The sequence below is a fragment of the Melopsittacus undulatus genome, chromosome 4 (genome assembly GCF_012275295.1).
Source record: "Melopsittacus undulatus isolate bMelUnd1 chromosome 4, bMelUnd1.mat.Z, whole genome shotgun sequence".
NCBI lineage: Eukaryota > Metazoa > Chordata > Aves > Psittaciformes > Psittaculidae > Melopsittacus > Melopsittacus undulatus.
Genome location: NC_047530.1, coordinates 55480600 through 55507862, shown reverse-complemented (window position 1 = coordinate 55507862; position 27263 = coordinate 55480600).

Genomic DNA, 27263 nt, shown 5'->3' with positions numbered 1-27263 from the left:
CAACAGCTTAAATTTGTTCAGTTTACAAGTGGAAAACATGGCTGCTTCTATAATTTGGCAGCAGCAAATTTCAACTAGGGAATCTAAAAACCAATCTACATTCTATTTTTTTAGTTCAGTTATAACAGTGTTTCTTCAAATTCATCTTACAATGATTCAGTACTAGGACCACATTTCTTATACATACATTATAATTCTCAGCCTATTATTTCATATACTTCATGGTGACAAAGAGTATACTTAGACCTGTTTAAGGTGGTTCCCATGTTGCAATTACTATGTTAAATATTTGCACATAAGGTTAATCGCCTACTGATTACTCCTATTTTATCTTATTTATTTCCTATATTTCTTCCAGATAACTTTTCCTAAAAATTATCTATTTATCTCTAAAATTTTCTTTTACTCTTGTTCTCATTATGTGAGGTCCTTTTTGATCTTGAGGTCCTTTCCAATCCTAACTATTCTATGATTCTATGATTAAATTGCATCATCTTTGGAGAGACACTACATTTGTTTTTCATGTCTGTAAAAAGCCTAACAAAGGAACTATGACCTTTTTTTGAAGCATATAAACAACAAGGCTACAGAAGAGAAATGTGACTGTATTAAGAGAACTTTATACTTCTGGGGAAAAAAAAGGGAAAATAATGTTCACATGTGCTGTGCTGCAGTTGCTTCAAGTAATTAGATGATTCCATGCACAGTGCCTTTGAATAAAAACAAACAGGATTTTTTTGTATCATCTGTCTGATTTTTGTGACAAATTATATCCTTGCAAACATTTTTGAGTATTTATTTGGGATGATCTATGTTGATTAATATTTTTCATTCCATTTGTGTAAAAACCTCAATTAATATTTCATACTTTCTTCTGATTCTTTACTTCTTTGAACTTATTTTTAGATATCTGCCTATTCTCTTTTGTGCCTTATCAAATAATTGCGTTCAGCAATCATACCTTGTGAACTTCAGCAGAAAACCATGTTCAACCCAATTATATTTCCTGTAAAAATACTACTTTCTGAACATTTTTTTGCAGGTAGTTTTAACCACAAAACACCACCAGTGATTGCAGTCTGCTACTCCCAACTACAATAACATGGAAAAATTTCAAGGAGAGTCAGTATTACATCAATTTAAGAAAGGCACTCAGGAGGGTGTAAAAGGCACCCACCAGGGGTTGACTGTGTAGCACTTTAAGTACTATAGTTGAGTAGAGAGCATTTAAATCTATTTTCTTTTGACCTATAAAGACTTGTAAGTGAAGAAAAACTTTGCAACAGGTACAGTCTTTGCACATGCATTTTCTGATGCACCAAGTCTTTGCAGAGGACATCAGGGCAAACGTTTCGAGTTAATGGAGGGCATACTGTGGTGATTTGTATCATCTGTCACACTCTGAGGACAAGTAGCCATGGGATAACATTTCCTAGAACCTACTCTAGTTAGGCAAAAATATTCAATTTAGCTCTTTTGAAATCCACCACAAAGATGCACAGCAGAATGTATAAATAGCCAGGCTAATAGACAGGCTGGCATAGAAACATCTGTACAGGATACTGTTCCATTTAACAGTAATTTGTCAAGATAATTGTGTCAAATGTGGTATAACCACAGATGAAGTCAATATTAATAAGACTTCAATCTTTGTTATCAGAATATTAGTAGAGTACTTTTATTACTTTTATTTCTGAGGCAGAAGAGAACATTTGTGTTTTGCCCTGTTCTATTTTGGCATTCTTCTTGAAATTAGTATGATAGAATTATCCAATATTGTGTTCAGAGTTCTTTAAATGCAAAATTATACCATTCAGGATAGCATAAAGAAAACATACTAAAAACCAAAAAAAAAAAAAACGTCAACTGAAAAGCACATCCAACTAAGGAAAACTTTCCAGTTTTATTTATTGATCTTTGAAAGCAGATTTAGGAAATATTAGAGGTTTCCCTAGAACTTTTAACTAGTAAGGACCCAGGAAAAATTGTTCTTAGGTACAATAACAGTATTGCATAATAAGAAGTAGCAACTGTTAACAGTGATTCTTAACAGGGAGAAACTCTGTAGTCAGCTTGATACAGAGCTTGGTATTGTTTGCCAGAAGCAAAACAGCACATCTTACTTCAACCTGGCATGAGTCTAGCCATGACTTGTCTCTTGAACTTCTGCAGTTAAGCATCTTACTGCACCAGTGATTTGATTTGATAGCAAGAGGAGAACATACTTCATCTTAAATGAGACAAAACCAAAGAAATTTGTGGATCCTTGTAAATATTTGCTTGTACTTCACCTGATTTTTCATTGCATAATTAGAATTTTAGGGTTTCAGATCATATCATAAACATTTCTTACAGCCTAAACTGGAAAGCAAAACCTATCTAATAATAAAGTCTGATTTTTGCAGGAAAAAAGACAATATCCTCCCATAACTGAATTACTCAAAGAAAAACCTAGTATCAGGTCTTTAACAGCACATGTAAAGTAAATCATGAACTTCTACAGTGTTTGTACTGATGCTCAAATGTTGTGCTTGCTGTGTGCATTTATTGGATCTGAAATTGTTACGCTGGGCAGAACTAAGTTGGTCAGATGATATTGTCACATACTGAGTCCTAGAAATTGAACTAATAGAGCTCATTGTTCGCTTGGTACTAACTGGCATTTTGTGTTAAGTCAGTGCTGCAATGCATTTTTCAGTAGTCATCAAGGTGCCAAGAATTAAATTGGACAGAGTATAGGAATACAACTTGTAGGAAACAGCCCTGCCAGGGATAGGATGACAAAGACAAGGAAACAGCATTTCAAGACTATCATACAACAGGTCTTTCTAGTCAAATTACTATGAATAAGCAGTACATCCTTTCTAGAGAAGTTTTTGGTGTGTGTATTTAAAAGCTTCACTGAACTGTTTCTTCATCTGCTGATAAATCATGCTGACATGTTTCTCATTTCTGCTTTTGTTCTATCTATCCAAATGTATCACCAGATACAGGTGATTAATGCATCTTTTAATAATTATTCATTCTGACAGACAACACAAAAGCTCTCAGAAACATCCATGACAATACAATGCTGACCAGTGCCAGCTTTTCACTTCAGTGATCTCTGCATTCGCTAGCAGGACATTCAAAGACTTAGCCACACACACACAAAAAAAGTTAATGTAAGTAGCACTTAGGTAACTCAGATAAAAGTAGGCAACACATATACACATTGCATTGACTTCAGCAGAAGTCACTGAAATATGACGTAATGGATATGCTTGACCTGCATTCTGCATCACACATTCATAAAACACTATCACCTTCTTCAGCTGGACAAGACAGAAAAGCAAGCTGTTAGAATTACAGTAGAAAATCCAAGGCAAAAGTGTATTTGTTGAGCCATATCTGGGTAGTATAATGCTGGTTTGTGAAGTACTGCTGTCACTCTGAGACCCCTGCACTGTTATAGCTTGATATCTGATGAACCTATTACTCAATGCCACATAAACAGCTCTGTCACACTCTAAAAAAGGCTGTCGCTAAAACAAACAGAAGCTAAAGCTAAGTCTGGAACCAGATGAACCTGAAGAGCCCAGCTCAAGAACACAAATTGAGAACAATATGAATTGCCTAATTTTTTGAATAATAGTAAAATTGGGACTGCCTTGGGTACATCCAAGCACAGCTGCAATAGCTAACTTATTAATGTCTTTTCATTGGCAGCCACATCTGAACAGTCTGCCAAAGAAACTTTAACAGCTTTTCTTGTCATAAATGATTCAGTTGAAAGATATACAACCTTGTAAGCCAGGTGGTGAGATGTGAAAGAGGCTAGATCCTGCGTGGGATACTATTTGTGGTTTGGGTTTTTTTTTTTCAGGCTATACAGAGAAGCTCATATCATTGGTTGATGTAAATAACTCCTACAGGCCTCAAAGGCATGTATATTAATATTAGGAAAGGTATTTGTTTCAAACTACTTGCATGACTTTTATTTAGAAATTCCCCAAAGGATTAAAAGTAGGAGACAAATTCAGCAAATGTGAAATGAATATTTTGACTAGGTGTGTTATTGTGTATAGTAAAGATTTCTTCCTAAGCCAACAAGAGCTTTGAAAATGCTAAGAAATGCATGTTTAAAATTAGAAACCTGTCCTGCTTTCAGCATACAGGTCCAAATAGATGAGTCAAAAGTTTCTGGCTTTTTCTCCAGTTATTTTCACCAAAATGACAATGAGACAAAGAAAAGTAGAAACAAAGTAACAGGATCACAAGTACTGCAATATATTACTGAACCCAAATTCTTAACCAGTGAAAAAAACAAAATGAGAATAATTTGTTCCTGACTGTAATTTTACTTACTATGGCAACACCTAAGGGCTACTACGAACTAAAATGGTAATCCCAGAAGCTGGGCTTTACTAACAGAGAGAAGCAAAAAACTGTGACAAAAACCCTACAGTCTCAACAGGAAAGACCAACTATGGCTGGGGAAAAGGGTACAACACAGTAAGTCATGTGGCAAATGTCATGCCTAATCCCAGGGTGGAAGAAGTGTTTGAATTTACTTTTCATATTTGAGATTCCTATGTTAATGTAGGTACAACTGAAACTAAAGGAAAAGAGACACTGAAGTAATGAGGAGTGAGTAGAAGAGGTGCACATATAAAAGGCCCAGTGAAAAACATTCTTCTCTTTCTGATATTATACTATATTCAGGCCAATCTAATATATTCCGTTTTACTAGCATTTGAAAAGATCCTCAGCCTTGTGGCAGGTGGCAGCCTAGAGCAGCAGTAGGCAAGTACTATGTTCAGTAGCTAATTTAAATTGCATTCTGAATGTAGAATACATATAAATGAAATAAAAGTAGACAAGAGGCAAATGGAATTGAGTTAAAAAAAAACCACCAGAGTTTCCTAAAAATACCAGTTCTGATGGCATTCTTACTCTGGACTGCCATACTCAGTCTTGACTTACTGCTTTTTCTGTCTTTGTCAAAACACGTGACATTACATTTCCAAGTCCATAGAACACATTAATTTTCCCCTTTGATACTTTTGATTTGCAGTAAGTGAGACAATGTTTATGCTGGTTTCTGTGACACCTAAACCTGAGTTTAGGAAAGACCATGGAATTTAAAACAAACCAATAGTTTGATCTGAAAGAATTCTTGAGTGGATATATAAACATGACAATGACTAAACAGGCAACAATAGCCTTGTGACTGGGGAGATGAGACAATTAATTCACTCACAGCTTTGAGGAATGGAGCATTCAATTCAGTGCATTGAAGAAAACATTTAAACTCTAGCTCTCTTGATCACCACATGCCAGACAGTGCAACTACAGTGGCAGTAGCTATGTTAGCATGTTAGCAGTTAGCATGTTAGCTCTACTGTGAGTAAATAAGTCACAGGCAACATGACATTTCAAAACAAGGCTCTAAAAATTTTGAGGTGTGGGAAGAGACAAAGGTCAACATAACGTTGGTCAACTTAACTTTGCTTTTCTATTTTGAGTAGAACACAAAATAAAACAGAAATAAGGACTTTAATCAGGGTTTGGTAACATTCTACTCATATTTTTAGTGTGTATATGGGTGACAATAATACCTATAAGTAAGAGGAATATCAAGTATTGCTTTATAATTACACTAGAAGGAAAACAGCACTATGTAAATTTTTCTTTCTCATGCTTTTTGCTTTGTATTTGGTCACAAGCCTGTGCCCATTAACCAGCCATATTCCAGACTCTCTGGGGCATGTTGCTATCTGTCCATGGGTTTGGAAGCCACGCGGTGTGAGTTCTCTGTAGCTGCATCCAACCTGTAGTGTGAAGAACTTCTATGATGTCTTAGTAATGAGGTGAAGCACTTATTCTTTTTCCTCAAGAGAGGATCAAACAATTTCAGAAACAGGGCTCCCTGAATCCCTTTTTCAAACACTGCTTTCATTAAGAAGATGATGCATAAGGGGAGCATCGGAAAACACAGGAAGCTGGACAGATTAGAAAGCAGAAGACCACCCATTTATGTATTTTACCCATTTCCTACAATTATTTTATGGGTTTTTTTTTAATCTTAGAGCAAATACACACAAGACAGTAAAGATAAGCTTCCTAAGATTTTACCGAGGTCTTAAGATACTCTATCAATAAAATGCATAGCCTATTTTCACAGGGCAAGAACACATTTTATAATGCATCACATACATCTTAAATCAACGTGACACATTTAAGTTAATTCAGTTCCTTCTATCAGCACAGTATCACTAGCTCTAGATTGCTCTTATTTGCCATTTCCCTATTTCCCATTCTTGATCCCCAGGGAAAAATTAACAAACCAGTTTGTTTAAGCTCTTCTTGAAATATTAGCTCTCCTGTTAACCCAATTGACTCTGAAAACTAATTTTGAAAATAGAAAACATAGCATACATCTGGATGACTATATACTTTTGTAACACACGCATATTACCTACTCCTTCTGTATTGCTTAAGGGACCAAGAGTACATTTATCTTTTATGGAAAAATATACCTAGCATTAGAAGTAGCAAAGAATAAATACACTGAACATCATGTAATTCCCAAGGCAAACCTTAATCAGTTATGAGAAATATTACGATACAGGTATTTCAGCTTTCTTTTCCTTGTGGGACTCATAAGGTAAATAATCTAAGCCATTGGATTAATTATGGAAAACATTAAACTTATGATGTCAAGTTATTTATGATTTGTACAGCCAGATATTAATATTCCAATACTTTTAACTCATGTGATTAGCTTTTTGCTGTCTACACAGAGATTGAAATGATGGTACCTTTTAAAACTGAAACTTAACACGTCATTGAGTAATGTAAAAATGGTATTTTACTAACAGGGTTGCACCAGGACCATAACATTTCCACTGGGGTATAAGTCACCATTTTTCTTAGTTATGTGAATATTTTACACATTTTTCTACACAGAGAATATTCCAAAGAGAACATCAATTGATACTATAAGCATCCACATATAAATTAATTTTGACTGATCGGATGTACTGAAAATTTCAGTCAGGAAATTCAACTGAGGCCAACTAAAGCTTTTCCTCCCTCAATAATATTTGTACAGATTTTTACTTTTCTTGTTTTCCCATATTTCTTGGGTTTTTTTCCCAAGGGAAATATTTTCTTTTTTATGTTAAAAAAATAAGTTCAGTATTTAGAAAGTTTTAGTCTGAAATTTTCAAGCATATGCTACTGTGTAAAACTGCTTTCATTTATCCTGAATACTTTTAAACCCACATGTATTAATTTCAACAATGTTTTTTAATGTAACGCAAGATACACAAATCTAAATAGTAAGAGGTTTCAAAGAGAATTCAGTAAAAGACATCTGTCCTTAAATGAGATCGATATAAATATACTAATTAGCTTAATATTTTGATTCTTACTACATACCATAAAATATTGTAGGCATAATAAAAGTTAGGCACAACTGAAAAGTACACACAGAGGGGAAAATTTCATTTTCAAAAAAAAAGTAGCCTTTTTTTTCCGATGATATCCTCATATAATGAAAAGTTCTGAAACATTAAATGTTCAATTTGGTTTTACTCCAAACCAGGAAAAAAAATGTTAAAATGTTTTGTAATGCAAAATAGACATCTCTAGCTTTTATCCACTCCACTCATTAACTTTTGTTAAATCAGTGCTATTCATTATGGGTAAGTTCCTTTGTGAAATAGAAAAGAAAACTAAAAAGTCCATAACTCCAATCCCCAAGTTGTTCAATTGCTCAATTTTGTGAAGAACCATTACTTTCTTCCTTTGGTTTTGTTCTTATCTCAGTTTCAGACATCTGGCTCATTTCTGTTTTTCTAGTGGGTATATTCTTTAATGCTTGGGATTTACAACACTGTTTTAGTCTAACAGAAATTGGACTTCACCGATCATGCAAGTGCTGAGATTAGGTGTGATTGGATTCGTATTCAAACACTGCATCTTACATCTTAACTCCTAGCTAATTTTGAAAAAAGGTACTTTTTTCCTTTCTTTTTTTGTTGCTGTTGTTGCTGTTTTGTTTGGTTGGCTGGTTTTTGTTTTGCTTTGTTCCTGAACACCATTCCTTGTTTCCACTCTCTTTCCCTACCCTATCTGAAATAACCATTTCTCCATCTGTAAGAGTACAACATTTTGACAATTATCCCATTTTGCAGCTTATTCACTTGTAGTGACCTGCAGGGGTACATCTTTCTTTGTAAAACATTTTTCACCTATCAGTTTCCGAATTTTGATCCAACTTGCATGACATTTACTCCCAGGCTCACTGTTACATGAAAACTCTATTTGAAATCTGAAAAATTAACATAAATTACAGCCAGAAGAGCTCTGTATTTACATAAGTTCAATACATATAAGCAAAACACTTTTAGCAACAAAAGGTGAAAATCAGTAATTATGAACAGTTTAAGATGAACCTTTCTTAGTGAGTAGAAAATATAAGATTAACCTGAACTAAATTTAATGAACAAAGATGCTTGCTTTTGCAACTTGTTAATTTTACTTTTTCATATTGATTTTATAAAACCTAAGATGTTTAAATAATATTCATCACTTCCATCTTTGTTTACATGGAAGTCTTCATATATGGAATGACAAGTGCACATGAGAATGTATACCTGAAATACAGCACTGATTTTGAGCCTTTTCTTCTTGCAGGAGTTGCAAGCAGCAACAGAAAGAGGCATATTAAAGCTTTAATTAAAACAGCATAGCTTTCGAAGTCAGCACATATATTTGGAGGCTGTATGCAGTGTGCTTTACATGCTTCCACAAAGCTAAATTAACAGCAAAGATCTGAATTTTGGGTGAGGCCCATGTTCAACAGTGTTACTATAGTTCAAAACTATGACCCACGTTGGTCAACCGAGGCCATAGGAAAAAGACATTGAATAATTTGTGCAGTAAAATCTGAAGTCTGCATTTGCAACCTGTCGTACTCAGAGTTCTCCTTTTCTGAGTGCTGATCAGATTTGCAGAATCCCTTTTTATTGGGCTGCTAGAAGTATTTAAATCCTACTGAAAAATTATTTTCTAAAAATACTGCATGAACTATAAAACTACCAAATCTTGGGATTCTCTCCCCTAAAGTTTAATATTATTACTTTAGGCAATATTATCATCTCATAGTAAGGTCTCCTGTTTCATAAGTACAACCAACACAGCTGAATTCCTAGAGAGAAGACCTTATATTTAGCTATGTTAAACACACAAGGTCCATATGAACTTGCTTAGCAAGAATACTCAGACTAGTTTGTAAAACAAATTTATCTGTGCTATGATGTAATACTCTATCCCATTCATCTGAAAACTTAACAAGGATTTTTTCCAGACTACTGCAACAAACTAAGACATTTTGATTCACCCTTTTTCCCCCAGGAAGCAACTTTAAACAATGACGATTCCATCCTTGCAGCTTTTGGATGTGTACTGAACAATTTGAATCTATTTAAGACTTTCTGAACTTTAAAAAACCCAAACAAATAAAAGAAAGATTAACATGCTTTTCAGGTGTTGATTGATAAGAAACTTAATATGAGTTAGCAGTGTATGCTTGCAGCCCAGAAACAGACCTTATACTGGGCTGCATTAAAAGAAGCGTGACCAACAGGTTGAAGGAGGTGATCCTGCCGCTCTACTCTGCTCTTGTGATACCCCACCTGGAGTATTGTGTGCAGTTCTGCTGTCCTCAGCATAAAAAGGACATGGAGCTGTTGGAGAAAGTTACAAAGGAGGGCCACGAGGGAAATAAGGGGGCTGGAGCACCTCCCATATGAAGACAGGCTGAGGAAGTTGGGGCTGTTCAGCCTGGAGAAGAGAAGGCTGCGTGGAGACCTCATAGCAGCCTTCCAGTATCTGAAGGGGACCCACAAGGATGCTGGAGAGGGATTCTTCATCTGGAACTGTAGTGACAGGATAAGGGATAATAGGTCAAAACTTAAACAAGGGAAGTTCAGGTTAGGTACAAGGAAGAAATTATTTTCTGTGAGGGTGGTGAGGCACTGGAACAGGTCGTTCGAAGAAGTGGTAAATCCTCCATTCCTTGCAGTGTTCAAGGCCAGGTTGGAGAGAGCTTTGGGCAACATGGTCTAGTGTGTGCTGTTCCTGCCCATGGCAGAGGGGTTGGAACTAGATGATCTTAAGGTCCTTTCCAACCTTAACTATTCTATGATTCGATGATATTGTTTATATTAGCAATTATACATATTGTACCATCTTGACTGATACTAATTAAATGCTATCATTCTTTAATTCCATACTGACTGGGCCCCAAATGCTCAAGTGCAATGTCAGGATAATTTGCTAATTGATATATATTTTATTTTATTTCTAAGGTACATATTCCACTGTTATAACATATTTTTTACATCTTGGGTTTTTTTTTTTCACTTAGCCTTAGCCTTTTTGTTTTCCGAAGTTTTGGCCTTCTTTTCCTATTATTTCTTCCACTGCAGACACTTCATGCATCTGGATTCACACTGCCTTTTTAACCTTTCCTAGTCTTCACACTGATTTTATTCTTGACATTTAAGCAAAGCAAATCTCTGGTGCTAACAGGATACTACATAGTCCACAAACTAAAGATTTTTATACTTCTCCAGTTCTTAACACAATTTTTCCGTCTGCATTACAACTGTTGTCAGTGGTATGACCACTGACACACCAATGTAGCAATTTAAGAGGCAATTTCTGTTTTAAAGGACATGTAACAATGCATTGTAATAGCTGCTCTTGTGGTTTTATTATAATTTGGGGGAGGGGTTTAACACAAATTCCTTAATATACAGCTGAGGAAATGAAAGAAAGGGTAATAATTACACCAAGAGACAATGTGACTACAAGCTACTTTCCAGTATTTTCCACTTTACCACAGATTCTTACTTAAAAAAGAAAAAACAAACAAACAAACAAACCCCCCTTGTCTCAGAACTGTAAGAAAGACAAAGTCTTCAGTGTTGTGCTCTGAACCTTTATCTTGAAAGTTTTATTATAATCACTCCCTGACAAATTTTCATCTCTTATTACTTATTAAAGAATGGTTACTAGGTTTCCCATGAAGATGCTGTGTCTTCTGTTATAAACATACCTACACAACATTTATAATAAAAGATCCATTTAATTCATGAGGAATAGACAGACTATAAACAAGTCTAGAACTTGGCTGAGTGGTTATAATTACTTTGTGAAGCAGAAGTGAATTTGAAGCAATTGCCTGAAAGCCGTGTCATAGATGCCAGTTATCAAAATTTATACAAAACCTCTAAATATTGAAAAGGTAGATTGACTGTAACTTAAAGGGTGAGAATTATAAGAAACTCATCCTGTGCCTACCTACAGAATGTAACTACAGACATCACTTTTTAATCTTTATGGTATATGTTAAATGCATTTAAGTCAGGAATTTTGTATTGTTCATTGGAATTCTAACTGTATTTATATAAAAACAAACTAGTCATCTGTACTTAAGAGCAGCAGTACTGCAACTTATGGTACTAAACCCAGGGCCTGATCCTGTATTAGACATAAAGAAGAGGGGAAATAAAACATACCTGTAAGTAGCACTCATGCTTTGCTAGGTGCCACTAAAATTAACCCCACAGTTTTTATGGTTTTACTGTTACATGACAGAAAATCTTTCCACTAAATCAAACACTGTAGATCTGAAAAAAATAGGGGTCAAAGATGTTCAGTTACCATCCTCCCACAAGTGTTTATCGAAATTTTCAGATTGAGCCTTTCTACCTCCTAAAGCAGAGAGCTGTGAATATTCCTTATGTTCTGCAGCCTATCATAGAGAAATCAATGTCTCTTACTTACTTCTGATGATCTCAGTTATCAGGCTGCTTTAGAGATACTTTCAAACCCACAAATTGCTAGCTGGTTCAAAATTTTCCATAATGAATTGTCTATCCCTAGTTCAAAGTAAATCCAGTAGTCAGGATTAGGGAGAGAATGATTTGCCTAGTGTGTGTAAGGTAATTATTTCTTTTCTAAAAGTTTAACCTCGAGCTTTCAATTTAACATTATTTAATCATCAGCATGAAATATATGGATATTACAACTTGCGGAACACTTCAGAATGTTGCTTTAGCACTGAAAAATCATGCTGTACTTTGTTAGTCTTTTAGAAGCCCACATCTGTTGTGTGACAACAAAGAGGCTATTTGACATAATGCGGTATGTTCAGGACCTTCATCAGGAATCTGATGATCTTAAGGTCCTTTCCAACCCTAACTATTCTGATTCTATGATTCTATGATTGCAGTGTTCTACTAAAGGACAATATGAACACCATATGTCGTCTGGCTATTGCATAATCCTATGCATTGGCCATACTGAGGGGAATAATGCAAAAATAGTAAAATCTTAGCTTTTGTCTCACTCGAAACTTTGGGTTCCTTCACATCAGCTAACACATGTAAGATGATGTAACCAAAACCATAAAACTACCTTGTTTCATTATCACAGTGGTGCAGTGAGAACATTCATAGTGTTACAGCATGACTAACGTTCAAAAGTGGGGTGAAAAAAGTAAGCATAACCAGCAGTCTGCTTATTCTTGAGGCACAATAGGAGGCATACAATTCTTCTGTGATAAAATATCAATGAAACATGTTATTCTGTATGTAGAGTCAGATAAAACACTAAGAACTTTTCAGCAGGTATTCACTGAAACCTGAAGAAGAATTAATTTTGGTAAGCTCACGCTGCTTTTGTGTTCCCTTCCCTTAATCATCAGAGTGATTTTCCGTAATTTAAATGGGACATCACAGAGAAACGTTAAGAGTCTTGAATGCTTGTGTACCTGCATGTCACTTTACATGAAAGGAAACTTAAGGGAGGAAAAAATCCTTACTAATAACCCGACATAGCAGTAAATTGAAAGAATCATGCCAAGATCTGACTTCACAGCAGTAAGACAATACATCTCATCTTTTCATGAGAACAAAACAAAAGAACTCTGCTGCAGCCAATTAATGTCTTGAAGGGTAGGCAAATTTAGAAGCATTTCTAAGGCAAGGAATACATGGGCCACGAGTGGGAGAGTTTTGTGTTAGTCTTCTTTTTCATTTTTAAAATCGTTTCTCACTTTTTCTGTTTGTGAAGTATTTTCTCATGCAGGGTAACTTAGGTCCTTTTCAATATAAGTGCCAGATTCAGTGACAGCTATGACAGTCAGTGAGAAATAATAGGGCAGCTCAAAGCAATGCAGAGTGGAAAGTACTGGCAATATGGTCCAGGATCCTTTCAGGTACTTTCAGAGGTAGGGAGTATGGCTGAGTAGCAACATCACTTTTATGAGAATGCTTGAATGTATGTCCTGTTGTTGCCATACAATACATTATACATCAGCCTCATGTAAACTGAGATACAAAATGAGAGGTCCAAACTCACCAATCGCTTTCACTACTATTGGCTCTAATTTTATTAAACTGGCTACTTGGATTAATTTTAATTGACATTAGTTTGCCCATGACCTGGCATCCATCAGAAAATTTGTGGAATAATTTTTAGAACCATAGCATAACAAGAGCCATGAGGATGATCAAGGGGCTGGAGCACCTCTATATGAAGACAGGCTGAGAAAATTGGGGCTGTTCAGCCTCAAGAAGAGAAGGCTGTGTGGAGACCTCATAGCAGCCTTCCAGTATCTGAAGGGGGCCTAAATGGATGCCAGAGAGGGACTCTTCATCAGGGACAGTAGTGACAGGACGAGGTAATAGGTTGAAACTTAAACAGGAGAAGTTCAGGTTAGATATAAGGAAGAAGTTCTTTACTGTGAGAGTAGTGAGGCACTGGATCAAGTTGCCCAAAGAAGTGGTAAATGCTGCATCCCTGGTGGTGTTCAAGGCCAGGCTGAACAGAACCTTGGCAACATGGTCTAGTGTGTGCTGTTCCTGCCCATGGCAGAGGGTTTGTTACTAGAATCATAGAATCATAGGTTAGGGTTGGAAAGGACCTTAAGATCATCTAGTTCCAACCCCCCTGCCATGGGCAGGGACACCTCACACTAAACCATATCACCCAAGGCTTCATCCAACCTGGCCTTGAACACTGCCAGGGATGAAAAAACTCTTAAGGTCCTTTCCAACACAAACCAGTGTATGATTCTATTAATATTGCTCCAAAATATAATGCTTCTCTTAAAGAATTAATCAACATAGAAAGAAATAATTCCAGTTAATTGAAATGGCAAAACCTTTTCTAGTATCAAACATCTATGTCTCTGCAGTCAAGACAGAGGAAGGACAGGAAACACAAGAAAGGAAATAGTAACTTGCTTTCCAACATTGTCACAGCTTTGAATGCTACTAACCTACTTTCTCAGCTACAAATTGGGAATGATCCCCTCATGATTTTAAATGGTACCACTTCAATAGAACTGAAAGGGTCCATTGCGTTTACACTATGGCAGAAACTATGATACTGAATCCGAAGCTAAAACATAACGTTAAGCACAGTATATAAATCTGCTGACTCAAATTCTAGCATACTGTATTCCTTGGCATTTCCAGGGCTCCACATTGACTACAGAATTGGCTCTTCTCATGAACGACTGTCACTTGTAAGCAATACGGAGCACATGTAGTTATGAAAAAAAGAACTGATTTCTGTTTTTTCAGATTATCTCATTGATAAAAATATCTGTTAAGGTACGGAATTATGATAACATCAAAGAACTTAATCTGATTACAGAGTGTATTGGCATGGCTAGTAGTCACTCCACCACCAATTTTATAGGGGACTTCACTATTATCTACATAATAGAGAAACCAGTTATTAAGGAGTAGGAGGAACTGGGTTCTCCATTAATGCAGCTTCCAGAATCCAAACTCACCTTGGTGCCTCCAGCCCACACTGCAGACTCTAGTATCACTCCGCATTATGAACACAGTGTAAATGCTCAGTTATCTGCCCCCAGTTCCTTGAAATACTTGAGCAAGAGCTTAGAACGTCACAGAAGTATTATATCTCATAAACTAAGCATCTATATATAAGCTTGCCAAACCACAGCTGGACATTCAAACTGAATCTTGGAAGGTTATGAATTTCAGTGTTTTCACACTGTGTGGTTGATTTGACAGTCTCAGTTGTCCCAGCAAGTAACCTCTTTCTTTCCCCCCCCCCCCCCCCCCCCCACTTGGTACTTTTCTGAGTAGAACTTCATTTAACTACAGACTGAAGAACTGGTATAATTTAAAGATTCTCTGATTATTATTTTATTGTACTTACATGTGGTAGATAAGGTTAGGAGGTAATCCAGGGCATAAACCACAATTTTCTTAAAATGCTACACAAAACCTGACTAAACATCAAGTAGAAAAAGACATGGGTATAATCGATTTTTTTTAATTACCTTGAGCCAAGTTTTCTCCCATGAAGTCAATTTTGCTATTATCAGGTTTACGGTTAACTTCAGTGGCAGCAAGAACACGTTCCTTTATGTATAAGTGATACCAATGAGGTTAGCCAACACAGGATTGCACACAAAAATAGTTGTTGAAGACATTAAATAATGCAGTAGTAACACTATCGTATATTGATTTGGGATAAAGAAACTTGCTGGGGGAAAAAAAAAGCTATCTTAAGATGCAATGAAACTGGAAAAGGAGTATGATATGCATTCCAAAAATATGTACTTTACCATTCAATTTTCTAAATGTAAGCCCAAATGCTTTGTCTTCAGGCTTAATTTTAACTCCATCCTACTGCAGGTAAGTCTTCTGCAAATTCTAGCCTGAGGGTATACTTTTTTTCCTTTGTGTTTAATGCTGTTTGAAGCTGCCTGAGTGGAACTTGTGAAATTCCCAGCATCACAAGAGAGGCTTGTGTTTTCCATTTAACCCCTGAGTTCTAACTTCTGCTCACAAATTGTCTGAGCCATATGCTACAAGCAGCATTTTCCACATGAGTGTATGGATGTTGGGCTCCATTTAAATGAAAGCATAATGTATTTATTTAAATACTGCTTCCACTTAGGCATCAATAATTTCATCCATAAAAGCTACACCTAAATGTCGTGGAAAGTGGGGAGGATCTAGATATATTTCCAATACCTTTTCAGTAAGAACATAAAATCAGTGTAAGAAAACAGACCAACAAAAAAACGTGCCAACAATCATAAGAAGAAAAGATTTAAATTACATTGGTAGATATTTGGCAAAGAGTGCAGTGGTTTATTTTTATAGACAAAGTAAAAGCCTTATGTAAACAGAGGAGGAACTGGATGTACTAGCTTTAAGGCTTTATTCAAAGAACTTACACCTGAAGTTAATATATTTTTAGGACTGATAAAACAAACGTAATTTAGAGTGCTCAGCGTGCTAAATCTACTTGGCATGCTCTACAGCTTCCTCTTTGCTGCTGTAAGATTCGCTGCCTATAGCTTTTGGCAGTCCCAACAGAGCTAGCTCTTTCCACTAACAAAATACAAAATGCAAAATTAATAAAAGGACCCTTTGAAACTGACAAAAATGCCTCAGGCAAACTATCTGCCCAGCAGCTGGTTAAAATTTAATCAGTTATTTTTTTCCAGTCCTGTATATCTTTTGTATGGAGCTCCCTAGACTGAGTGTGGTCAAAGTTTATTAAAAAGAAATAATAGATAAGTCTCTCTCTTTCAGTAAATTAGCTGCACAGCTAATTTATTTCTAGTTTCTATTGACAAATTAAACTAACTATGTTGGTCTTTTCAAAAGCATCTAAAAGCTCTATTGACAAATTTTACTTAAATACAAGCAAATTAACACCTGTGACCTGATTTTATTTATGATGACACGGTGACACTTTTTATCATTGCTCTTACTTGAAAGCGTTAATACTTTTAGTGGAGGTGGATTTTAGCAACCATGCTGCTTTTAAGCATTAATTCTACCTGTTACAAATGAGGAACATAGATTCACTGAGGAGTCGGATGCAAAGTATAAAGTTCTTCTTTAGTTACTTTAGTTTGCTTATTTAAAGACTGTTCCTAAGCATTCAAGTGAAAAGGAAGCAGTTTCTTGAACCACAGAGTACTTTAAGAGTGGACTTGCACATGTGGATCAGCTTCCTTTCTAGTATCACTCTCATATTTAAAATCTGAGGTTAGACCTTCAAAATTAAGTACATGCAAAAGATATTTTGCATAGTTTAGGTAAACTTTAATTCCAGAAATGTATTTCTGTGCACTAGTCTGAGCATGTCAGAATTTACCTCTGATTGAATATAACTTTCAGCTGCAGGAATTGTAGCAGGTGGCATTTTTTTTAGAACTTCCAATAAGCTCTAACACTTTATTAGCAGATGCTTTGTCATAATGCTTAGGAACTGTAGGCTTAGAAAAGGATTTAATTTCATTTCTTATTGTCACACCATGAAAGTGGAAGTTTCCCCAGAACATTTAAAAGAGAGACAGGAAGGCTGTTCTAGAAAACAAATAAGTGAGCGTGAAAATCATGGGCCTAAGCAAGGGTATAATCTCAGAATTTTAATATTTTATTATCATTATTGTCATCATGATAAAGGATAGCTTTAAAAAATGACTCAAGGAACGAAATGAGGGTAAAAAATGAGCCCCTCAATATATGCACCTATTTCCATCTCTTTTAATAGCCTCTGTTTTTCTTTTTTTTTATTTTTCTCTTTAAAATATAACCTTAATGGGGATATTAAAAATTACTTTTCTTTAGTAAGATTTGTAATACTTCTGCAATACCCACTCTTGAAATTTCTGCATTTCTGCTGCTATTTTCTACTAGAAGGGTTTACTACTTTTGCACTTACTATGAGACTTTATAGGACTTCAGAAGAGTCTCTTAGATGACTTCAGAATCTCAATATCCCTATCAGGTTTTCTAAGAGTCCACACCTTTATCTAGAAGGGTCCTTCTATGGCTCTCTGAAATATATATTTGTTCTTAGTTGCATAGCTATTCTTATGAATCATCTTTCTGATATTAGTCATCATGCTAGGGTAGTTAGTGTGTATTTATTTAAGTATGTAGATACATAGTGTATATATTTATTCTCTTAGGAAAAAAAATCAGGGTCAAGAAGAATTGATGCAGACATGCTGTAAGCTCTTTCAGATTAGTGCCTCAACAGACTGACAGTCACATCATATGGAGGAGAAGAAGATAAATTTTCCTTTTGGCTATATCTTTCTATAGACTTTGAGGATTTTTGTTACATGAATTTAACCATTATGAAAGGATAAACTTTAAAGATTAATTCTGGTTATGAGAGATGTTCTTTTAGTTCAGTGGTACCATTAACACTCATAACCAGATGTAGGGCATAAACTACATCTTCTTGTTCGTTTGAATTACCACTAGAAGTCTGGTAGAAACCCAAAATATGGGTTTCATGATAATTTGTCTTTGGTATACTACCTCCTGGCAAAGCAGACATGGACTTTCAATAACAATTCCCAGTGTCATAGTAGTCTCAAACCATATTTACAAAGCAGGGTAAGGAAGTTTGTTGTGACCAGTAACTCCAGCATAAAATGGAGTCTGTGAAATCTAATGTTTGACAATCTCTCCATAGCTATGTAATGGCATCCCTCAATGCCCCAGCAGGCCTCCGCATATTCATAGGTGCCCACATGTATGTACAAAATTCAGTCCAACGATCACTTGCTGCCAGGATCAGTCACCTGGTATTTAATAGGCTTTATGTATTTGAATTCTGCAATTTCTTATTTTTCCCAAATTTTTATTCCCAGGAATGAAAAAATGTGTAAGAATGCTCAAGTGTTTCAACCTAGCTGAACAACTTGGTATTCAGTAAATTCATGGTACAGGTAGCTACCTTATTAAAATTACCTCACTAGTACTTGTTTACCTTAATGTTCTTGCAGTAGTAACTAATAAGTTGGTTCGGTAACATTGTGCAATGTAAAGCACTGCCTCAGGCTCTGCAACAAATCCAGAAAGCCCAAGGCAGGTGCCAACTACACCTACACATAAACAGATTTAGTTGCAGGTGGAAATGCTTTCAAGCTATTTACCTTGAGCAGCTCATATGTCTTTCCCTGAATAACCAAGATAATATGGCCAATAAAATCTCCAAACACAGCCTGCTTATAGGCAAGAATTTTGACAAATGATTTTCTTCATAATCTTAATGTCTATTCTTTATTGATATGGCGCTCTACTTATTTTTAATAAGCCCAAATGTCATTAAGTGCAAATTGCAAAGTTCTCTCTTAATTCTTTAATCTAGTAATGTCAAAATTAGAATGTGAATACTAAAACATTGTAAGAATAGTTAAATAAATCTGCATTTAACCAACAGAAATAAGCCAAAACTGCAAACTCTACATTTTAGTTGAATATTCATTGGGAGAAATAAATTCCTTTTATCACAATTCTGTTTTGTTTATCCATCTCTCCTGGTATGCTCTGTATTTGTTTATACTGTAATGTTACTCTTCTGTTACTATTCTATTATTAATAAAACGGTGTTGCATTACTAGTAAGCATCCACCTATGTAATATATATTCCCTAATGCTTCTAAAGCCTTGATGATATCTAATTGAGGATAGACTCTGGGCCTTTTTTGCTCCTACAAATGGATGACCAGAGTTACACATGTCATTTTTTTTTTAGCTCAGAAAATTATGCTAGCAGCTTCGATATAAACACCTACTTCTATCTGTGCTTTGATTCACAGAGGCAGCACTGCTATTTTATGCATCCTACAAACTGAGGCGCTATCCACAGTAAATTGTTCTTGTGTAGCTCAATCAGGTATAGTCTGTTGGCTCTCTGAGATTTACTGATTATCCAATTTGCAAATAAACACAATCTAGGAGTAGTCATTGGGACACCAATGCAAGTATATCAATTTTGCACACGTGTATCTTTACAAATGAGTGACAAGGGATGTGAAACATTTACAGACAGCAATGACAAGAGTGATTCAGGCAGAAGTGCAAAGTAGACAGTCTTATTCAAATTCATAAATAGTGGACCTACAGTTTAGATTGTTGTATGGAATTTCTTGCAAAGCTCAACAGTTCCACAGGAAAATTATGGAACAATCATAAACAAGCAATGCATAAGAAAGAGAGACATGTTTAAGGTAAACATGAGACATAAACACACTCACAAGATTACTTAAAGATAAATACAAGCTCAAGTAGTTATTTTTCCATTCTTTGACATCTCATTAAATTCACAGCCTGAAAGTGGGCTTATCAGCATACAGAAAGGAAAGCTGGATAAATTATTCTTAGGAGCTAACAAAGAACACATCCTCCTGATAGATTAGCATTTGGAATATTCATCTGACATGCAGAATATCCTTGTTCAAATACCTTTTCAGGTTCTGAGGACACTTATCTGGATAGCCATTAGGAGATGAAAGAAATAAGTTCATTTCCCTCTTGCTATAATTATGTGAAGTGTAACAAGTTATAAAGCAGTAAATGGGAGAATTCCCAAATAGAATACCCTTTTTCAGATTATCTGCTAGAGCAAACTCTCTGCACAGGGAGTGCTCTTGAGATAAAAGGGAAAACCACCATGTTCCTCTCAGATTTGCACTGTGCAAGCCCCAGGTCAGTACGAGTCTTGAATAAATCCTTACCTTAATTGGAGCTCCCAGTAAAGACAGGTAGAGGATCACTTTAGTGTGAATTGTAATAGGATCTATGTAAAGATCTATAAGAGAAGTTGACAGTCTTTATGTGTTCTTCACAGCCCACAGAGACCTATCTAACTATTGCAGTTCAGCATTCTATGCTTTTACCAAAGAATGCCTTGCCTGTCAAACTGCCTTCCCTATTGCACTGTTGGATTGTCCAGAGCTTTGTGAATGCCTTTTTTATTTTTCTTGCCTATTGTAGCTTTGCCTGAAAAACACAGACCTGTTCAGAAATCTCACCCAAGCCCAGACATGCTAGGGAAAGGAAATACTTATATCATGATTCCAAGGACCTAACGCTCCAGTTTCACCACTACAGCAACTAACACATCTATTAAGTGAACTCTTTTGTACTTATTACAAAAAATGTGTTTCTTGATTCTTCTATAATATGAGCAGGGCTGCTAAAATAACTTGCAATGAAAAGAGCAGAGCATGATCACAGTTTTATCTCTAAGACTGAGTAGAACTTAAACTTGTATATATAGCTCTAACTGATAAGAAGAAGAAAAGTCCTTTCCATTCTCTTTCTTTTACAGAATGAGATACTAATTTGGGTGGCCAGAAAATATTGCCCTGCTGGTAGCAACTTCTCTCTCCCTCTCTCTTCTAGGCTGCAGAAGAATCTATTCCTACAGCATAAATTTTACCCAAGCCTCTTTAGATCTTCTCCTTGCTTTCCAGAATGCATTAGCAAGAAAAAATCCAGAGCTATATGTAGAACAAGGACTTTTTCTGCTATGTATGAGAATCTAAACAGGACTTCCACTTCTGTTTATTATGAGATAGCTGTAATGCTTAAAAAGCCTGTGGGAAACCTTCCAGACTAACCAATCCTCAATATTATAATCACTCATTGATCTCTTCCTTTAAACCATTAAAAATATCTATATGAAAACACAAGTAAATAGTAGTAGACATATAGCCAAATAGCACAAATTACTTACATAGCAAGAGGAAAGTAACTCAGTTGCACATCAAGACAGTAAAAAAACTCAGTTTTACTCACTATCTCCATCCCTTTTATCCTTTACCCAAGGTCATCAGGCCTTGGATATAAAAGATATTCCTCTAAGAGTTGAACAGACTGAGAAAAAAGTGTAACGATAGCCTTGATGACTGAATTATTCTGCACTATCAAAAAAGGTTTAAAACCTGGTGGTAAACCTTCTCTCAGATCACTAAGTTTAATGGTAAGATAATTAAGATAAAGAGTGTCAGGTTACCAAGTACAATTAATCTGATCTGTGATTAATTTGAGGAAGGTGGAGATTTGAGACACACAGATGAAATATACTAAATGAGTGCCTGATTAGGAAGAAAATATGTAATAAAGTACTTTCAGAAGAATAAAACTAAAGAGAGAATATAGGTATATTGTGCTGAAAGTAAGTTATATGTGCTGGAGGGTCAATTATAAATTAGCTCAAAACTGAAAGCTTAAATCTGAACTTCTCAGGTCTATGGCGAGTACAAGAGCAGCCTGTCCTGGTTTAAGCCCAGCCAGTAACTCGAAACCACACAGCTGCTCACTCACTTCCCCCCTCCCCCATTCATCATCCACCAGCTCCTGGGAGGATGGGGAGGAGAAGAAAAAGAATGTAACAACCATGGGTTCAGATAAGAACAGTCCAGTGACTAAAGTATAGCACAAACCACTGCTGCTACCACCAATAATAGTAATGATAAGAGAAATAACAAGGGAAGAGAATACAACTGCTCATCAACCACCAACTGATACCCAGCCCGAATCGAGTAGTGATTTAGCCCTTACAGGTAACTGCCCCTAGTTTACATACTGACCATAATATGCTGTGGTAAGGAATACCTCTTTGGTCAGTTTGGGTCAGGTGTCCTGTCTCTGCTTTCTCCCGGCATCCCCTCCTCCCTGGCAGTGCATGAGACACAAAAAGTCCTTGGTCAGAATAAACATTACTGAGCAACAGCTAAAAACATCAGTGTTATCAGCACTGTTCCCAGGCTGAAAGTCAAAAACAGAGCACTGCACCAGCTACTAAGAAGGAGAAAAATGACTGCTACTGCTAAACCCAGGACAAGGCTCAGAATCAATCTACTATCCTGAATTCTGCAATCCATTACTTGTCCCAGCCATGTTCCATGTTGATGATGGAATACCTTGAAAATAGCTAGTAAAACAGGCAGAAATCCTCACATCCTTGCCATCTGCAAATATTTATGAAAATTAATTTCTCATTTACTGAGAGTCAGATTATATCACCATTAATATAGAGAGTTGAAACTGTTTACTCAGTAATGCTATTGAAAGTAGCAGGCCTGTATAAGAGGCAGAAGTCATTTTGGATTTAAGTGACAAAATCTGAAATTAAAAGGAGAATTTTAGACTTGCATTAACCACCACCTTTAATTAAGGATATTCTGTAAAGATATGTCTAAGGTCAGTTCTGAAGTTAAATACTTTACAAATCCCATTGATTTACAAATACCATCAGTCCATTGGACCTGATGAAATCCATCCACAGGTCCTGAAGGAACTGGCAAATAAAGGTGCTAAGCCACTGTCCATCACATTTGAAAGATCATGGCAATCAGGTGAAGTTCACAATGACTGGAAAAAGGGAAATATAACCCCCATTTTCAAGAAGGGGAAAAAAGATGACCTGGGGAATTACAGACCAGTCAGTCTCACCTCTGTGCCTGGCAAAATCTTGGAGCAGATTCTCCTGGAAGGCATGATAGGGCACATGAAAAACAACAAGGTGCTTGGTGACAGCCAGCAGGGCTTCACTAGGGGAAATCCTGCCTGACCAGTCTGGTGGCCTTTTATGATGGGGCCATGGAACTGATAGATGGGGGTAGAGCATCTGATGTCATCTACCTGGAGTTGTACAAAGCATTCACCACTGTCCCACACGATGTCTTTGTCTCTAAATTGGAGAGACATCAATTTGATAGGTGGACCACTCGGTGGGTAAAGAACTGGCTGGATGGCTGCACGCAAACAGTTGTCATCAATGGCGCAATGTCCAGCTGGAAAGTAGTAATGAGTTGTGTCCCTCAGGGATCGGTGTTGGGACCGGTCTTGTTCAACATCTTTGTCAGTGACATGGACAGTGGGATGGAGTGTGCCCTCAGCAAGTTTGCCGATGACACCAAGCTGTGTGGTTCTGTTGATACAATGGAAGGAAGGAATGCCATCCACAGAGACCTTGACACACTTGTGAGGTGGGCTGATGCCAACCTCATGAAGTTTAACCATGACAAGTGCAAGGTCCTACACCTGGGTCAGAGTAATCTCATGCACAGCTACAGGTTGGGCAGAGAAGAGATTCAGAGCAGCCCTGTGGAGAAGGACTTGGGGGTGTTGGTCAATGAGAAAATGAACATGAGCCGGCTGCAGTGTGTGCTCACAGGCCAGAAAGCAACCGTATTCTGAGCTGCATCAAAAGGAGCATGACCAGCAGGTCAAAGCAGGTGATCCTGCCTCTCTACTCTGCTCTCGTGAGACCTCACTTGGAGTATTGTGTGCAGTTCTGGTGTCCTCAACATAAAAAGGACATGGAACTGTTGGAACAAGTCCAGAGGAGGCCATGAGGATGATCAGGGACTGGAGCACCTCCTGTATGAAGACAGGCTGAGAAAGTTGGGGCTGTTCAGCCTGGAGAAGAGAAGGCTGCGTGGAGACCTCATAGCAGCCTTCCAGTATCTGAAGGGGGGCTACAGGGATGCTGGAGAGGGGCTATGCATTAGGGACTATAGTGACAGTACAAGGAGTAATGAGTTAAAACTTAAACAGGGGAAGTTTAGATTGGATATAAGGAAGAAATTCTTTACTGTGAGGGTGGTGAGGCACTGGAACGGGTTGCCCAGGGAGGTTGTGAATGCTCCATCCCTGGCAGTGTTCAAGGCCAGGTTGGAGAATGACTTGGGTGACACGGTGTAGTGTGAGATGTCCCTCCCCATGGCAGGGGGGTTGGAACTAGATGATCTTAAGGTCCTTTCCAGCCCTAGCTGTTCTATGGTTCTATGATCCCTGTGAGCAAACTTATTACATAGAAAAGACATTATATGTTACCAAGTTACAGAATCATACACAGTGTTTGGTATTTTACTTGGGTTTCATATTGTATGTATAAATAGCTGAGACACATGTATTAATGTATCAGCTAAAATTAGTAATACAGTAATTCAAATGCAAGGAGCATTAAAATAAAAATGAAAGAATATAAAATAGCCTTAATCTTTATACTGCAGAAGCTTTATCCAAGCTCATCTCAGTAGGCACCATGACATTGCCTGAGAGTTATATATAGTACACACCGCAAACTACTGGAGCTTTTATTTTGCCAGAAATCATAGACATTTTGTTTTTATTAGCATATCTGAAGTATACTAACTTTGTGCATGTAGTGTGAAAAAGACAGGTATTGAAATAACCATCTAAAAGTATAATTATGGACAATTTGTGTTACAATTTCATGGTTCTCTCTTTTGTAAAAGGATGCAGCAACAGTGATTGTATGAATTTGCACACATTTCTCATCTCTGTTTTCTGATACTAGGTTTTAAATTATCAAATTGAAAGTGAACATTTGTGTTTATCAGTTATATTCAGAGAAAAAAAAGGGGGGAGGAAGTGGTGTCAGGGCTCTTGGGTTCTAAAATTTCTGAAAGAGTTTAATTCACAAAGGTTCCACTTTGGTCGAAATATGGGCAAAAATGCTCTCTTCCCATTGTTGTCCAAATTCCACAGATTTTCCCACTTCTGAAACCATGTCTTGCTCCCTAAATTAACTTGGTTATTATTATCACCCCTTGACTAAGCCATAACTCTCTCCCAACTACATACACAAGTAGGTAGATAGCACAGGGGACTTACCAGATTTCTGGCTTCTGACCCACTTTGTTGTGTTTGCTGGAAAATCTATATTCCCAAAACCATCCTGAATCTATTTCTGAATGTAGCCAACTGTCAGGGTGGGTCATTTTCCTTTCAAGAATAAATTCCAAAAGCAATGTCTAGTCCCTGGGAAAGACTATAGGACCTTTAGCTGTGGGACATGTTCAACTGTGGTTTCAAATGAGCAGTTTGGAGCTAAATAATCAAGCAATTTGAGGCCGTACAGGTGGAGTTTTAGAATAAGCCTAGTATTTTCAACTTCAGCTCAGCAATCATTGGAGAAAAAATCTATTGAATTTTTCAAATGTATTATGTCATTATCAGACCATTACACTGGCTGACAATGTACAATCAACACTTTTCCTGCCTGAAAACAGAAAATGTTGTAGAACTTCTCTCTAGGACCCCAGATCTTTTCCAGATACTTCAGTACATCTTGTCCCTGAAAGACCCTAAAATGGAAAAGGATTTGTACCAGCCGTGCTTTGAGCTTTATGAAAAAAGTTTTAAGACATAATGACATCTGTGGAGGGAAGAACACAAGAATGTCCACACAGTTTGTGTCTGAATCAACTGTACATGGCAGGATTCATAAATCAGCTATCTCTTGGAAAATTAACTGTAGATCGTAACCCGTAAATCAGGGTGCTTAAAAAGATTTAATTGGAATTGTTTTCATGCAAAAATGCTGTTTGGGGCAAAATTATGTACTTTTTCCTATGGAAAAACTGCAGACTTAGAGCGGTATGTTCCACAATGAAAATTCACATAAATATTTAAATTTTGAAAGTCACATTTCACAGTGAACACATTTCTTGCAGAAATAATATAAAATAAAGAATAGAAATAAAATTTTTGTGTTTTTAGGTTGAATGATAGCAAATTTCAAAATAAAAACATTAATGCCATTAGAAAGTATAAATCAGAAACTAGTCATGTGAAATCTGCTGAGACAGGGATGGTGTAAGAACTTGGTGTTGAAAGTACTAGTACATGTATTATTCAAAACTAACCTTAACTTCTCCTTTTTTTTTTTTTTGTTGAGTTGGTTTGATTATTTTTGTTTCTGTTCGCTTTTTGTTGGTGTTCTTTTTTTTGTTGTTGTTGTTTTTCTATTCCAGTATTATTCACTGGAATTCACTTATTTCCTAATGTGAGTAACTTACAAACCTTTCTGTGCTTTCTACAGCACAGGAGAGCTTCTGAAAACCTTATTTGTATGCAATTTAGAGTATTTTCTTTTCTCTGCAAGATTAACATTTATTAGTTCAAACAGATGTGCAGTATTCTTCTGAGTTTGTTCATTTTGTCATCGATCTTTCATTCTAGAAGCCAATCAAAATCAGGATTTGAGATAAAATTTCAAAATGGAACACAGTGCATATAGATGTTAGTGGATCTGATGGACCACTTGCAGATTTTCATGGCTAGACATTTATTTTAGCTTACCTGGTTCATGTTTCTCTCCAGCATAAACAATAACTGACTTAAAACCAAAAACTTGCCTTTCTGATTACAGAGTTTAAGACAGTCACAGATACATTAGCCTGGGAAAGAGTTATCATGACCAGGTTATAGAGCCAAGAACATCACAAGATCTTCTCCTTACAGCCTGTCAAATAATGAACAGGGAAGGCTAAAGGTGATCTCAACTTGAACTAGGTGTCAAATACCTACTATGTTATTTATCTTTTGCTTTGACTGCTGAGCTCCTTGGCAGCA